We start from the raw sequence: 15,455 nt of genomic DNA on the forward strand, positions 1-15,455 counted from the left end.
GATGTCAGTAGTTAACGTTCCTAATCCCAGCAATTCCTCAGGGGTCAAATATACATTACCCCGTCCTTGTTCCCAAACACGCCAGAGTTTCTCCCATCTTTTGCCTAAATCGATCTCCAATGGCGGCCAGCTCTTTTATAGAGTAGTCACGGATTGTTGACTGCTCCCGACCCCTGTTCCCACTTTGGCCCACAAGGTCCTCTACCCAGTGGATGGGAGGAGGCCGAAACCATCCCCTAGAGGGGGGGCCATAGAGCATAAGCAGGAGTTTGGGTACCTTCCCCTGGGTCAGCTTGGGAGGTCGGGACATCTATCCCTTCAATCTCTTCAATTACATCATACCCCTTTCCGGCTCCACCTGTTTGGAAAGTCCACTGCCTTTCGGGGCGGGCGTGAACAGCGGGTGGAGAGGTGGGTGCATCAGGCACATGCCAAGGGGTATCTGCATTATTACCATTGTCATCATTCCAGATATTCCCATCCCAATCATCAATTACATCAGGATCGTCACCATTCCTTATCATGGCATGAATATGATGTGGATCGGGTTCTACCCCTTGCTTTTCCTTATCTGCACAGAGCTGCTGCCAGAGTTTAATATTACGGCAGATCGTTTGGACATGCTTATCCTTCCATTCTTTGGCTCGGTCCTGACTGGTGTGAACAATCTCACTCATCATGGAAAAGTTTTGTCGCATGACTTCTATCTCCTCCTCTAGTTGCTCTCTCTTGTGCTGGGATTCTACTTCTCTCTGAACAAATTCTGCTTCACGCTAAACGGTGCAGCGTAAGGCTGTGGCCAGCAGCCAAAAACCATCTGTCAGCGCCCCATTTTTAACAGGAAATTTACTTTCTCGAAGGAGAGTGGCAACCCGCTCTCCCAGAGGCACACTTGATGGATCTAACCTCTCATCCCAACTAATGGATGGTCCCAACAAAGACAGGGTATTGGCCAACATGCCAAAACCATCATCTTTGGAAGTCTATCCCGGAATCAAGAACTGCTCAGGGCTTAAAAGAATTACATAGGAAATTGAAGGAATATGGAGAAGTGTCGGGGTACAAGATCAACGCAAATAAAAGTGAAGCAATGCCAATGATTAATGCGGATTTCTCAAAGTTTAAGAAAGAATCACCATTTAGATGGCAAACACAAGCAATGTGTAAACAAATAAATAAAAACCTCGGCCATCTATAAAGACGACTTCGAGCATTGGACACTGAGAGGACTGATACCACTAACACTGATAGGAAGGATAAACTGTATTAAAATGAACATTTTCCCAAGGATACAATACCTATTTCAGTCATCACCAATACGCCTAACAGAGAAATTCTTCAAGGAGTTAAAGAAAATAATAAGGAAATTTTTATGGAAAGGGGGGAAACCGAGGATAGCACTAGATAAATTAACAGAATGGTACAAACAAGGAGGCTTACAACTACCAAACTTTAAGAATTATTATAGAGCAGCACAATTAAGATACCTATCGAATTTTTATCAAACAAGGGGAAAACCAGATTGGACCAGATTAGAACTAGATAAAATAGGGGAGAAGATACCTGAACATATACTATATAAATGGGATGAAAAATTGGTACAACGTAGGAATTCACCGGTATTGCATCATCTGCTCAACATTTGGAAGAAGATTCATGTAGAAAGGAATAAAACAAATTACCAACTACAAAAACTAATATTGATGCAAAATCAGCTAATCCCTTTTACAATAGATAACCTTTCCTTTAGCGAATGGGAGAGAAAAGGGATCAAAAGAATAGAAAACTGTTTTTCGGGAAATAAATTATTATCCTTTGAACAAATGAAGGATAAATATAATATAACTCACGATACAATGTTTGCATACTACCAACTGAAAACCTACTTGAAGGACAAATTGGGAAACAGTCTGAGGTTACCAGAAGGAAGCAATTTTGAATATGTGATTACAGACAATGATAATCAAAAAATTTGTAACAAACATGTACATCAAACTGCAAGAAAAGGAGAACGAGGAAACTAATGGTAAAACTAAACAAAAATGGGAACAAGATCTAAATATAAAGATAAAGAATGAAACATGGGAGAAGCTATGTTCCGGAACTATGAGAAATGCAATAAACACGAGGTTACGTATGATACAATATAACTGGATACACAGGTTATACATCATACCTCAAAAGTTAAATAAATGGGACCCAACAGTATCAGACAGATGTTTTCGCTGTAAAAAGGAAATGGGAATAACAATTCATGCAATTTGGACATGTGAGAAAGTGAAAAAATTTTGGGAAGATCTAAACCAGATATTAAATAAAATCACAAAAAGCAATATACCAAAAAACCCAGAGATCTTCCTCCTAAGTAATATAAGAAACAAAGAATTTGGACTCGATTTGGATGGAGCACAAAAAATATTTGTTATGATAGCCCTAGCTGTAGCAAAAAAATGTTTTATGTCAACCTGGAAATTAGAAGATAACTTGAGAATACAACAATGGTATTTAGAAATGAATAAGTGTATTCCATTAGAAAAAAATAACATATAATTTAAGAAATAATATTACAATATTCGAACAAATATGGGAGCCATACATGAAACACAATAGAGAAATCCTACCGTGGACTTCCACCACCTAAAATGACAGAAAAAGAAGATAATGAAAAGAAATGACTCAGTAAAATTTCTTGTTTATTTTTATTAAGTGACAACATTGTTTAACGGGTTTAATGTATCTTATAGTTTGAACTTTAAATAAATGGGAAAGGGAATGAGGGAGGGAGGGAAGGGAGGGGGGAGAAAATGACACTGTATATATTTAAGAAGAAAAATGTCTGTATGTATCTTGGTCAATATGGTTTATAGTGTGAAAAATAAAAAATTGAAAAAAAAACAACTGCTCAGGACTCACCTCTTTCTTTCGCTGAAACATCTCGAGACCAATCCTATCGACTATGCCAATTGCCCAGGTAAACTTGTACCTCTCACTTTGTTCGTTTTAGATTGGTCACAGTGTTTGAGCTACCATAAGAAAACAGAGACACACGCCGACAGTACTTCAGTTTATACAAATCTTTATTACTAAATCTAAAGCTGATTTCAAACTACAATATGCAAGCCCTTCCCAATTATACTTATCAATGCCTGGACTGGTCCCAACTGCCGAAGCGAGGCAATGACCGCACACTTGTAGTAAGTTGTCTGAGCGCCGGTAGCAGCTTCTCCACCTCGCCCGACCGGGATGTTGGTTGGAGTCTAGAAATTCTTCTTGCTGAGAGATGTTTCCACCCCTCAGAGAGTCTCAAACTTCAGCAGTGGGACCATGGCGTATATTACCCATAAATTGTTTACTCATAGCTTATCTCTTTGAATAAATGGTTTACTTATCTTCAAGGTCTCCTGACAGTCTGCGACCAACAAAAGACAACTGCATCTCTGGGCCTCATGGTGTAAATTAGATTATGTCTTCTGATTCACATATCTCTGGTCCCCATGGTGGAATTTAGATTATGTTTTCTTCTCATTCACATGTACATTCTTGCACAAAAGACAACTGCATCTCTGGGCCTCATGGCATAAATTAGATTATGTCTTCTGATTCACATGTATTCTGGGCCCCATGGTGGAATTTAGATTATCTTCTGATTCACATGTATACATTCTTGCACAAACACAAAAGACAACTGCATCTCTGGGCCTCATGGTGTAAATTAGATTATGGCTTTTGATTCACATGTATACATTCTTGCATAAGCTGTCTAAATCCTCCATTACCACCTCTCCCATCTTAGTGTTTTCGATTGAAGAACAGAATACATCCTAGTTATAAATTTAGGTGTATTTTCCAATCGAAGCATCTCCTCCACTTCATTGCTTGAGGGCGGGACCAATGTGGGACCCCACCTCTCTTGCAGAAAAGATCTTAATTGAAGAAAGCAGTGGAAGGTTACATTTGACAAATCATATTTCTGTTTTAGTTGTTTCAAAGAACACAAGTAGTCCTTCTTCATAACAGTCTTTAATATGTCTAATTCCTTTTTCATACCAAATACTTAGAATTCTATTACCCAAATTCATAGGCAATAGTTCATTCTAGTATAGTGGAGCTTTTGGTGATATCCCCACTTTTTTTTGCAATACTCTTATTAATCTCATGCCAAATTTTAATCATATGTATTAAAATGGGGTTGCCTGCTTTTTTTAAATATTAATTTGACATTCCATTTGTTAATAAAATCCAACCAGGTCAAATAAATATATCTACCAGTATTCCTAAATATTTAATTTCTTCCATTTTCCATTTAAACTGGGTTCCTTTTTGATATCTTTCATAATCAACATTTATTAATGGCATAATTTCACATTTTTACAAAACTCTCCCATATTTCTCCAGGGTGGTCTGTAGTTTGGCCAAAGACTCGACTGGGTCAAATAAATATAACAGCACATCATCTGCAAATAAATTAATTTTATGCTCTTCCTGGCCAACTCTGAATCCCTTTATGTCTGGGTCCCTCCTTATAATTTCTGCTGCAGAACAAAGAGACCTGGAAACAGTGGGCAACCCTGTCTGCTGGATTTCTTCAAAGAAAATATTGACAACATCTGTCCATTAGTTATAATGTTGGCTTGTGGCTTATGACAAGAAGTTTTTATCCAATCAATAAATACTTGGCCCATTCCAAACTTTTATAATATTTTAAAACAGCCACTCTAGCTGGCCAAATGCTTTTTCTGCATCTAGAAATACAGTTATACTTGAGTTCACTTTAGACTTAGCCAAATGAATTATATTAAATAGAGATCTGCTCAAATTGCCTATGGAGTGTCTTTTTTTAAATGAAGCCTCCTTGATCCAGATTTATCAATTTAGATAGATATTGCCCTAATCTATTAGCTGTTGCTTTGGCCAAAATCTTGAAATCCAGGTATAAGAAGGAAATAGGTCTATAAGAGGATGGTTTTAGCAGATATCTCTCTCCCTGGGTTGTGACTGTCTCCATACATCTATCAGGTTTAAATCCTTCATAAAAGATAAAGTGACTTTGCAGCTTTTTCATTTACCTCTGTCTTTGCTGATTTATCAAGGATGGGATCTAAATAAAAATTAAAATCTCTCCGAAGCAGTACATTTAAAAAGATATTCCATGTAAAGGATTCATCACCAAATTTGGAAGCTTCCAGGATTCTGCATATATTTGATAATATGCCATTACAAATCTTCCCGCTGGATCAATGGATGTGTCTTCAACCAACACCAGTATATTTTTTTATTTAAAATTGCTACCCTCCTCGCTTTGGAATTAAGAGAGGAGGATATGACTTGTCCTACCCAATCCCTTTTTTAATTTATTGTGTTCCAGCTTTGTAAGGTGTGTTTCCTGCATTTATTTTTTTATTTTATTTTATTTTATCAGATTTTTTTAAGTGTGCCAAGACTCTTTTCCTTTTCATAGGTCTGTTTAAACCGTGAATATTATAACAAATAAATTTTAATGTTTTACTCATATTCATATTTACATATATCCAGCTCTATAATATGACCCTTTTGATTATCCATTCAGTACAGTGGTTTTTACCTTTCAAAAAGCATATGCAATCCCCCTGCTCTGACAGTGACGAATATAAAAAAACCCCAGAAGCCCGCGAAAAAAGCCCGTGGTACCATCTGAGAAAGAACCCTTCCCCTTAACTTCAGTGCCACTTTGTAAAACTCTCCTTCTCCAGTGCCAGTAACCCCTTTAAATCAGAATATCTGCCTTGCTACTATTTTCCTAAATATTAACTGTCTTTCCATGTTATTTTAGTTAATCGCTCAAAACGATTCAAAATTAAGCTCTCTTTTTACTTTTATCCAGACTTTAGCTTTTGCAGTTTATTGTTTTTTTCCCGTTTTTCTTACTGGAGTCCATTCATGGGTTCCCCTTATAGTTCTTGTAGAAACTTCTCTACTTCCTTTGGAGATTTATAAAATCTTCGGGATCCTTCTAACAATTAGATCTCAGCATTACTGGTATAGCATAGAGTACTTTATATTCCATGTTCTCAATTGTTTTTTTACACCATCAAATTATTTTCTTTGTTTAATAAAGTTCACACTAAAATTGTGAAAGGATAATACTTTTCCACCTTCTGACTTGAATGGGCCATTATTTTCCTTGGCATATTCACTGCTGCTTTTAATGTTGCCTCCCGGTCCTGGTAACATAAAAATCTTACCAGGACTGGTTGCAGTCTTCGATCCTTCTGGCTTCTGGGGCTGAAGGCCCAGTGAGCTCTCTCCACAAGCAGGCTCTCCTTGAATCTTCCCATTCCCAACATTTGTGGGATCCATTCCTCAAAGAAGCTCACCGGGTTGTTCCCTTCAGTCCCTTTTTTAGTCCAACAACTTGGACAATTCTACTGAAGTTTTCCATATGTTCGTTTTTATCTAGTAGCAGTTGTTTATCCAGTTTCCATCTTTGCATTTTCCTCCAGGGTCTTTAGTTTGCCATGGATCGTTATCAGGTCATTTTCGATCTGGCCCACCCAAGTCATTAGGTTTACAATTGATGTCAACATCATTATTATATTTTCTGCCATCCTTCTCAGTACATTTTCCATTCAGTATCTCCCATCTTTTCTAGCATTTTTGAAGATCTTGTGTCGACCCCCTCCATCTCTTTGGGTTTCTTCCGACATCATGGTGGCACTTTCTTCACCACTCCCTTCTGGATTTTCTGTCGATAATCTCGGTGACTTTTGAGCTTCCTCAGTTTTTTAAGGGGTCTTACTTTTCTTACCCATCATTGTTTTTAGCTCAAAAAAATTTTGATTTGATGACTTGATTTGATTCATCCCTTTAATCAATCTTCACAAGAGCTCTTCCAACTCACATCTGCCTAGATCCTTCACATGGCCATGCCCTTGTCTTTTAAACTGTTGTTTTAATGCAGGTGTATTAGTTAGGTGTTATAAGAGCAGGGGAGTATTGGTGATCAAGATGGCCAATCTCCCAGGACGAGGCTATCTTATTGCACTTTGGGTGTGCTGACAGCTGTGATGTCCCCAATTGTGGGACACTCAACTGCAAATATGTGGTAGTGGGGGACTGTGTTAAAATAAAAAGAAAAAACAATAAGAGCAAATCTCAAGCAACTGGAAAATACACTTATCTGGCATCTACCAATCCCCATGGGTGCCCAATACCAGGGATTTTACTGTAATTATTTACTTTGCAGGTGACACCAAAATTGATGGTACAGTGGACAGTGAAGAATATTATTTAAGATTATAACTGTAATCAATTGACCAAGGAATGGCAGATGGAATTTAATTCAGCCAAGTTTGTAGAGTTATGTTTTTGGGAACTTTAACCAGAGAGGCCATACACAGGAAATGGTAGAATCCTGGAGGGTGTTGTAGAACAGTGAGACCTGAGGGCATAAGTACAGAGTGGTGACAAAGGTAGACAGGCTGGTGAAGAAGGTACCTGGCATACTTGACTTCATTGGTCAGGGCATTGAGTACAAGAGTTGGGATGTCACGTTGCAAATATACAAGACACTGGTAAGACCAAATTTGGAGTATGTATACACTTCTGGTTGCTTAGCTATAGGAAGGAGATCATTAAGTTGGAAAGGATGCAAAAGGTTGTTAACATGATCAAAGGGTTTGAATTATAAGGAGAGACTGGATAGGCTGGAGCTGTTTCCCTTGACCATGGAAGGCTGAAGGGTGACCTTCAAGAGGCACATAAAATAATGAAGGATATAAATGTCACAATTTCCCCAGGTTAGGGGCAACTAAAACCAGAAGGCGAAGGGTTAAAGTGAGAGGAGTAAGATTTAAAGAATATCTGAGGGGAACCTTTGTTACATAGAGGGCGGTGAGTATGTGGAACAAGATGCCAGAGGAAGTACAGTGTGGTAGGGTCAGTTACAATTACAGCACTTAAAAAGGCATTTAGGCAGTTACATAACTAGGAATGATTTGGAGGTATATGGGTCAAGTTAAGGCAAATTGGGTTAGCTTGTCATTGAACAAGTTGGGTTGAAAGGCTGATCCCAACCACATAGTTAAATTAAAATTGGAAATAGAACATAGACACTACAGCACAATACTGGCCCTTCGGCCATGGATGAGGTGTCATCCCATGTATTCCTTTAAAAAAATACTAAACCTTCCCTACCCCATAATCATCTATTTTTCTTCCATCCATGTGCCCATCTAAAAATCTCTTAAATACCCCTAACGCTTCAGCATCCATCACCATCCCTGGCAAGGCATTCCAGGAACCCATAAATCTCTGTGTAAAAGAAACCACCCCTAATTTCTCCCCTAAACTTCCCTTCCTTCACTCTGGTGATTGCTATTCCTGCACTGGAAATAAAAAGTGCTGGCTTGTTCATCCTATCTCTGCCTCTCATAATCTCAAAAAACTCAATTAGGCCTTCCCTTCATTATCCTTGAGTAGACTTTACTTCTCCAAATCATCTTGCATTAGAGCAATGTTGAAGGCCAAAGACAGGGACCTTAAAGTGTGAATGGGACTGAAAATTAAAGTGAAATGCAACTGCAAGCTCAATATTACCCTTGTGGAATGGAGATGGTCGGCCAACGAGTCACCCTATCTGAATCTGGCTTGACCCTTGGAGAGGAGACAACATCCTGAGCACTCAATGCCAGACAACAATAACTGACTCAGCATGATAGATAGCATGGTTAATTATCATGATCCTTATGCTTCATTCTGAATGTTCAGAGGTATGTATCTTTGTAGCGCTGGTAGAACTTCGTATGAATGTCTACCTTTCCTGATGCAGTGCAGTGACCTGTCTTCCCTCAGCAATGAGTCACCCCATAGATTTTGTCGAGGATGACTGTGAGATCTGTTGTAGGGTTGGATAAATAGATAGGGGATCCTACCACCAGATACGTATTCCACTCCCCCTCCAATTTCTGTGGGGATTCCTTTTTCTACTCATCCCTTCCTAATTGATCTCTCCGCTGGAATATTATTGTCATATTATTGACATGTGGGGCTCAAGGCTACACCACAGTGAACACTCAGCATTGACATATGGGGCTCAAGGCAAAGCTGCACAATAGTGAACACTCAGCATTGAAATGTGGGGCTCATGGCAAAGCTGCACCACAGTGAACACTGACATATGGGGCTCAAGGCAAAGCTGCACAACAGCGAACACTCAGCATTGACATTTGGATCTCAAGGATGCACCACAGTGAACGTTCTTCATTGACATGTGGGGCGGCACAGTTAGCACTGCAGTTAGATCATCATTATTACAGTACAAGACCTGGGTTCAAATCCGGTGCTGTCTGTAAGAAATTTAACATTCCTCCTATGCCAGCGTGAGTTTCCTCCAGGTGCTCCAGTTTCCTCCCACTGTTCAAAATAAATGTTGGGGGTGGTTGTAGATTAACTGGGGTACTTGAGCACAGGGTCATGTGCCAGAATACCTGTGACTGTGCTGTATTTCTAAATGTAAAAAAGCTGCACCATAGTGAACACTCAGCATTGGTGAGGACGGGCAATAGCTGCTTCTGGTGTTTGCAGACCTAGGAGATTCCACAAACTCTCTAATGGGCCCACTGATCTTTCTTTGGCTATACATCTCTCTCCTGCTCAGAGATTTCTCTATGGTAACAAATTCTCCTTAGTCAACATTGCAAACTTTAATGTTTTGGAAAATATTCTAACAAGTCATTTAATTCCCCATAAGGCACATTTTTCAATGGTATTTCCAGCATATTACCTTACCATGTGCTGTTACACAATTCTGTAACAGCCCTTATTTGCACAACATTGAGCCTTTGAGCAATCTCTTGTGCATGCACCTCACTTCCCTCCTGTCAAGAATTAAACTTTTTTCCGATATGAACCCAGTGATGAATTGTCCATTTGGCTCTGTGTATGACAAATCTTACTTTGTGTGTTGAAGTATTTGTTTAATTATACACAACTATAGATATAATATATTTTAACCATCAATTATAAACACTAAATTTACCATAAATTAACATACCCATTAACATCCGGAATGGACTTAACTAACCATTGTCTGCAAAGAATTCCAGAATAATTTATAACAATTTTGACAATAGGTTTTCCTTAATGCTTTCCATCTTTATTATGCACACTCTTTTTTACATCATATCTTCCTGTGGATCCTGGACCTTTTCCTTTCCATGGTAACTGTCTTGAAGTTAGAAGATTATTGTGCTTGGAGGCACACAGGAGACTGCAGGAGCTGGCATCTAACGCTAAACACATTCTGCTTGAGGAGCTCAGCGGGCCAAACAGCATCAGTGGGAGAAAAAGAATGGTCAACATTTTAAACCAAAGCCTTTATCAAGACAGGCAATCAATCTTTTTCTTCTGCTGATGCTTTTTGACCCTCTGAGTTCCTCCAGCAAATCGTGTTTAGCAAGTTATTGCCCCTGTTTTTAAAAAAAAATCTGTCACTGATTTTCAATGCTTGAAACTCAGACATGGTACAGAGAACTCAGCTGACATCAATGCACCCTCTGAGATAACAGGAATGGGAACTTATTTTTAAATATAATTTTCAGTGGCAATACAATTCTTTCTCAGGACATCCAGCTCACTCTGAGCCTGGTTCAGGTCACTTCACAGTCAAATGAATACCAGAAATCCTACAGAGACCAAATACTATTCCAAGATAATCTCTTACACCACAGGAGCATCATTCACCTTGATCGAAGTGGCTTTGCAATAATATCTTGCATCTAGTTTCTTGTTTTCCATCATCCCTGTATAGGGTCCCCCTTTCCACATATAGTCATTTTTTTTTCTCTACATTCCTCTCCTCGGGCCTCAACAATGTCTTGCACAAAGCAAATGACTGCAACATCTCAGCCACCAATGTTGTTGCCATATTCACCATCTGCTATCATAACAAACCCCTCAAAAGAGCCCTGTTCTCTCTTCCCAAAATATTCCCAGAATAGATGATTGTATAGATAAGGTGGGGAAGATTGATCAAAGATTGATCTCTTAAAAAGATACTGGTGTGTTCCTTTGACAGAGAGAGGCAGGGAGATTTCTGCATTTGTTACAACTTCGGGATTGTATGAGTATAATATTATGCCTTTTGGGATGAAAAATGCACCTGGCACATTTCAGAGAATGATTAATGCAGTAATTCAGGGTTTAGAGCACACAGGAGCCTATAATCGATGATTTAGTAATTAGCACGGACACATGGGAAGAACTCATGCTTGAATTAGAGCAGTTATTTCAGAGACTGGTGGAAGCACACTTCACAGTGAATTTGCACAAGAATGAGTTTGGACATGCCACTGTGATTTATCTGGGTTATGTGGTAGGACAGGGACAAGTGGCACCCGTTGGAGCAAAAGTATTGGCTATCACTGTGTTCCCTATCCCCAATAATAAGAAAGCTCTTTGGAGATTTCTAGGTATGATTGGCTACTATCGTAGATTTTGTAAAAACTTTGCAGAAATTGCACTCCCATTAACAAAACTACTTGGAAAGAAAGAAAAATTTATCTGGTCAGATGTATACCAGCAAGCATTTCTGAAGTTAAAGGCCATTTTATACCTTCAGCCTGTATTTGTGTCGCCTAACTTTGAAAAGGCATTCTCTTTAGCCATGGACACCAGTGATGAAGTGGTTGGTGCTGTACAGTTACAGAAGAAGGATAGTGATGGAGTAGAACATCCTATTTCGTACTTCTCAAAAATGTTTAACAACCATCAACAAAATTACTCGACCATTGAGAAGGAGTTATTAGTGCTTGTTTTAGCATTGCAACATTTTGATGTGTATATTTGTACTGCTCAAAAACCATTAATAATATATACTGATCATAATCCATTAGTTTTTCTGTCTAAAATGAAAAATATAAACAGACGGTTATTGAACTGGAGCTTAATGTTGCAAGAGTATGATTAAATTATTACACACATAAAGGGGACAGATAACATAATAGCAGATTGTTTGTCAAGATGTTAATCTGGGTAGATATGAATCTAATCACATACTGTAAAAAAATGGAGTGTTTATTTTATTTTATTTATGTAATACTTCCATTATTTGTTAAAAATTTGTTCTTGTCGACCAACTTTTCTTTAGCAGGGGAGGTGTTACAGAGTTCTGTGTTGTGTATTGGCCTATGTGTTATACGGTTTTGTGTTGAAAAGTGACAGTTTGCCTTAGAGAGCCAAGGTGAAGGTGGACTGCTGAGACAGTGGGAGACGGACTGAGCAAATGCAGAAAATTATCTAAAAATTTCTGGACTTGGATGATAAACCACCACTGGGGGTGCTGTGGAGTGGAAGAAGGCCCAAAACATGAGTCATTGTCTGGAAGACAGTTTAGAATATTGGGATTTCAAAAAGGGATGAACATTCTGAAGGCAGCCGGAAGGATCGGGACCAAGCCATTGTTCCTCTCTCTGCAAGCAGCACAAGAAGACAACTTCGAATTCTCTCTCTCTCTCTCTCTCTCTCTCACTTTCAAAGATCTTTTGGCTTCAGTATACCAAAGAAGCTGAATTTTGTTTATGATCTTTGCTTCAGTTGAGATCAAAGTTTTGTGAGTCTTGTGTGTTTTCTGTTTGTTTTGTGTCTAAGTTTTCCTGTGGGCTGGTTGGAAGTGTAGCTTAGACTTTGATTACATATGTTATATTTAGGCTGAGGAATTTATTCATTTTACAGTTATAGAAATTTGCATAGTAACCAGTGGGCATTGTTATAAAAAGGGGGGATTTTGAATTAGAGTTTGAAGGTGAATTTTTGTTAATAAAGTAATTGTTCATCTTTACCCCTGTGTGATATGCCTTCTTTGTGGTTGCTAGTTTGATCTTGTAACACTTCATTTACTTCTATTTTACCTATAGAATAGCAACATTACCCCAAATGCAACTTATGGACAATAATTTTTGAATGCGCTTTGCATTACATATTGGCTTTGAAGCAGTCAAAATCACTTTCATTACAAAGAAAAAATGGAAGCACCATTCATTTTCAGCTCTTTTCCCCCTTTCTAATTGTTTCATATACATCATACACATAATCCCCAAGTAAAAACGTTAGCAGTCTGTGAAAGATGTTTGTAGTAACATTGGAAGTCCTAACAGCCTTTGCAGAGTTGTAAATATTGTAATATAATTCCACAATATGTAACCATATGGTAAATGCATTGAGCTTTAGTTTATTTGCCAAAATAATTTTAAAAAGGAGATAAATGAATCTCTAGAGAACCATTATCTTCTGTAAGAAAATATACTTATTTCCTCTGCTTTATAAGCAAATGAATTAATCCAACAAGGATCGATTGCTTTCAGGATTAAAGGGCACCCACTGAGTACAGAGATGTGGAAGAATTTCTTTAACCAGAGGGTCATGAATCAGTGCAATGTGTTGCCACAGCCAGTTGTGGAGGCCAAGTCATTGGGTGTATTTAAGGCAGGGTTTGATAGCTCCTTGATTAGTCAGGGCATCAAAGGAAATTTGGTCAAAAAGAGAGAGCATATTAATTGGCCAAAAAAAGTACCACAACCGAAGACTGGGAGCAGTTCAAGATGCAGCAAAGGAGGACAAAGGGATTAATTAAGAGAGCAAAAATAAATTGCGAAAGTAAGCTTGCGGCAAATATAAAAACCGACTGCAAAAGCTTTTATAAATATGTCAAGAGGAAAAGACTGGTGAAATCCAGAGTAGGTCCTTTGCAGTCGGAATCAGGGGAATATATAATGGGGAATAAGGAAATGGCAGACCAATTAAATTCTTACTTTAGTTCTGTTTTTACAAGAGAGGATACAAATAACCTCCCAAGGATGTTGGGAAACATAGAGACTAATGTAAGGGAGGAACTGAAAGAAATCAGTATCTCTAAGGACACGGTCTTGGGGAAATTGATGGGATTGAAGGCAGATAAATCCCAAGGGCCTGATAATCTACATCCTGGGGTACTTAAGGAAGTGGCCATTCAGATAGCAGATGCTTTAAGAATTATTTTCCAGAACTCGATAGACTCAGGATCAGTACCCATGGATTGGAGGGTAGCTAATGTTGCCCCACTATTTAAAAAGGGGGGTAGAGAAAAAGCGGGGAATTATAGGCCGGTAAGCCTTACATCAGTAGTGGGCAGAATGATGGAATCCATTATTAAGGATGTAATAGCAGAGCATATGACTAGCAGAGAAGGGATCAGACAGAGTCAACATGGATTTACAAAAGGTAAATCGTGCTTGACAAATCTATTGGAATTCTTTGAGATGGTGACAGGTAAAGTAGATGGGGAAGAGCCAGTGGATGTGGTGTACCTGGACTTCCAAAAGGCCTTCGATAAGGTCCCGCATAAATGACTGGCTTCCAAAATCAAGGCTCATGGGATTGGGGGCAAAGTATTGATGTGGATTGAGAACTGGCTGGCAGGTAGAAGACAGAGAGTTGGGATAAATGGCTCATTTTCTGAGTGGCAGGCGGTGACCAGTGGGGTGCTACAGGGATCTGTACTGGGACCCCAGCTGTTCACAATTTACATTAATGATCTGGATGAGGGGATTGGATGTAATATCTCCAAATTTGCAGATGACACTAAGCTAGGAGGGGTTGTGTGCACAGAAGAAGGGGTCAGGAAGCTCCAGTGTGATTTGGATAAATTGAGGGACTGGGCAGATACATGGCAAATGCACTACAATGTGGATAAATGTGAGGTTATCCACTTTGGTAATACAAACCAGAGGGCAGATTACTATTTGAATGGCAATAGATTAAGAAATGGGGAAGTGCAGAGAGACCTAAGGGTACTTGTACACCAGTCTCTGAAGGCGAGCATGCAGGTACAGCAGGCGGTTAAAAAGGCAAATGGTATGTTGGCCTTCATATCAAGAGGGTTTGAGTATAGGAACAAGGATACCTTACTGCAGCTGTACAGGGCCTTGGTGAGACCCCACCTGGAGTATTGTGTGCAGTTTTGGTCACCTTATCTAAGGAAGGATGTTCTTGCAATGGAGGGAGTGCAGAGGCGATTCACCAGGCTGATACCTGGAATGGCAGGAATGACTTATGAGGAAAGATTGCGCAAATTGGGATTACTCACTGGAGTTTAGAAGATTGAGAGGGGATCTCATAGAGACATATAAAATTCTGGCAGGACTGGACAGAATGGATGCAGATGGGATGTTTCCAATGATGGGAAAATCCAGAACCCGGGGCCATGGTTTGAGGATAATAGGCAAACCATTTAGGACCGAGATGAGGAGGAATTTCTTTACCCAGAGGGTGGTGAATCTGTGGAATTCATTGCCACAAGGGCAGTAGAGGCAGGTTCATTAAATATATTTAAGAGGGAATTAGATATATTTCTTCAGTATAAGGGTATTAAAGGTTACGGAGAGAAGGCGGGGATGGGGTACTGAACTTTAAGATCAGCCATGATCTCGTTGAATGGCGGAGCA

The 15,455-nt window shown here is 39.1% G+C and overlaps 1 pseudogene; it reads left to right on the top strand.

Annotated features, from left to right (window-relative positions):
• Positions 1-6,955: 6,955 nt before the first annotated feature.
• On the top strand, positions 6,956-7,095 carry LOC138759654 (U1 spliceosomal RNA; annotated as a pseudogene).
• The last annotated feature ends 8,360 nt before the right edge of the window (positions 7,096-15,455 follow it).

This window comes from Narcine bancroftii, chromosome 3, assembly GCF_036971445.1.
Source record: "Narcine bancroftii isolate sNarBan1 chromosome 3, sNarBan1.hap1, whole genome shotgun sequence".
Lineage (NCBI taxonomy): Eukaryota > Metazoa > Chordata > Chondrichthyes > Torpediniformes > Narcinidae > Narcine > Narcine bancroftii.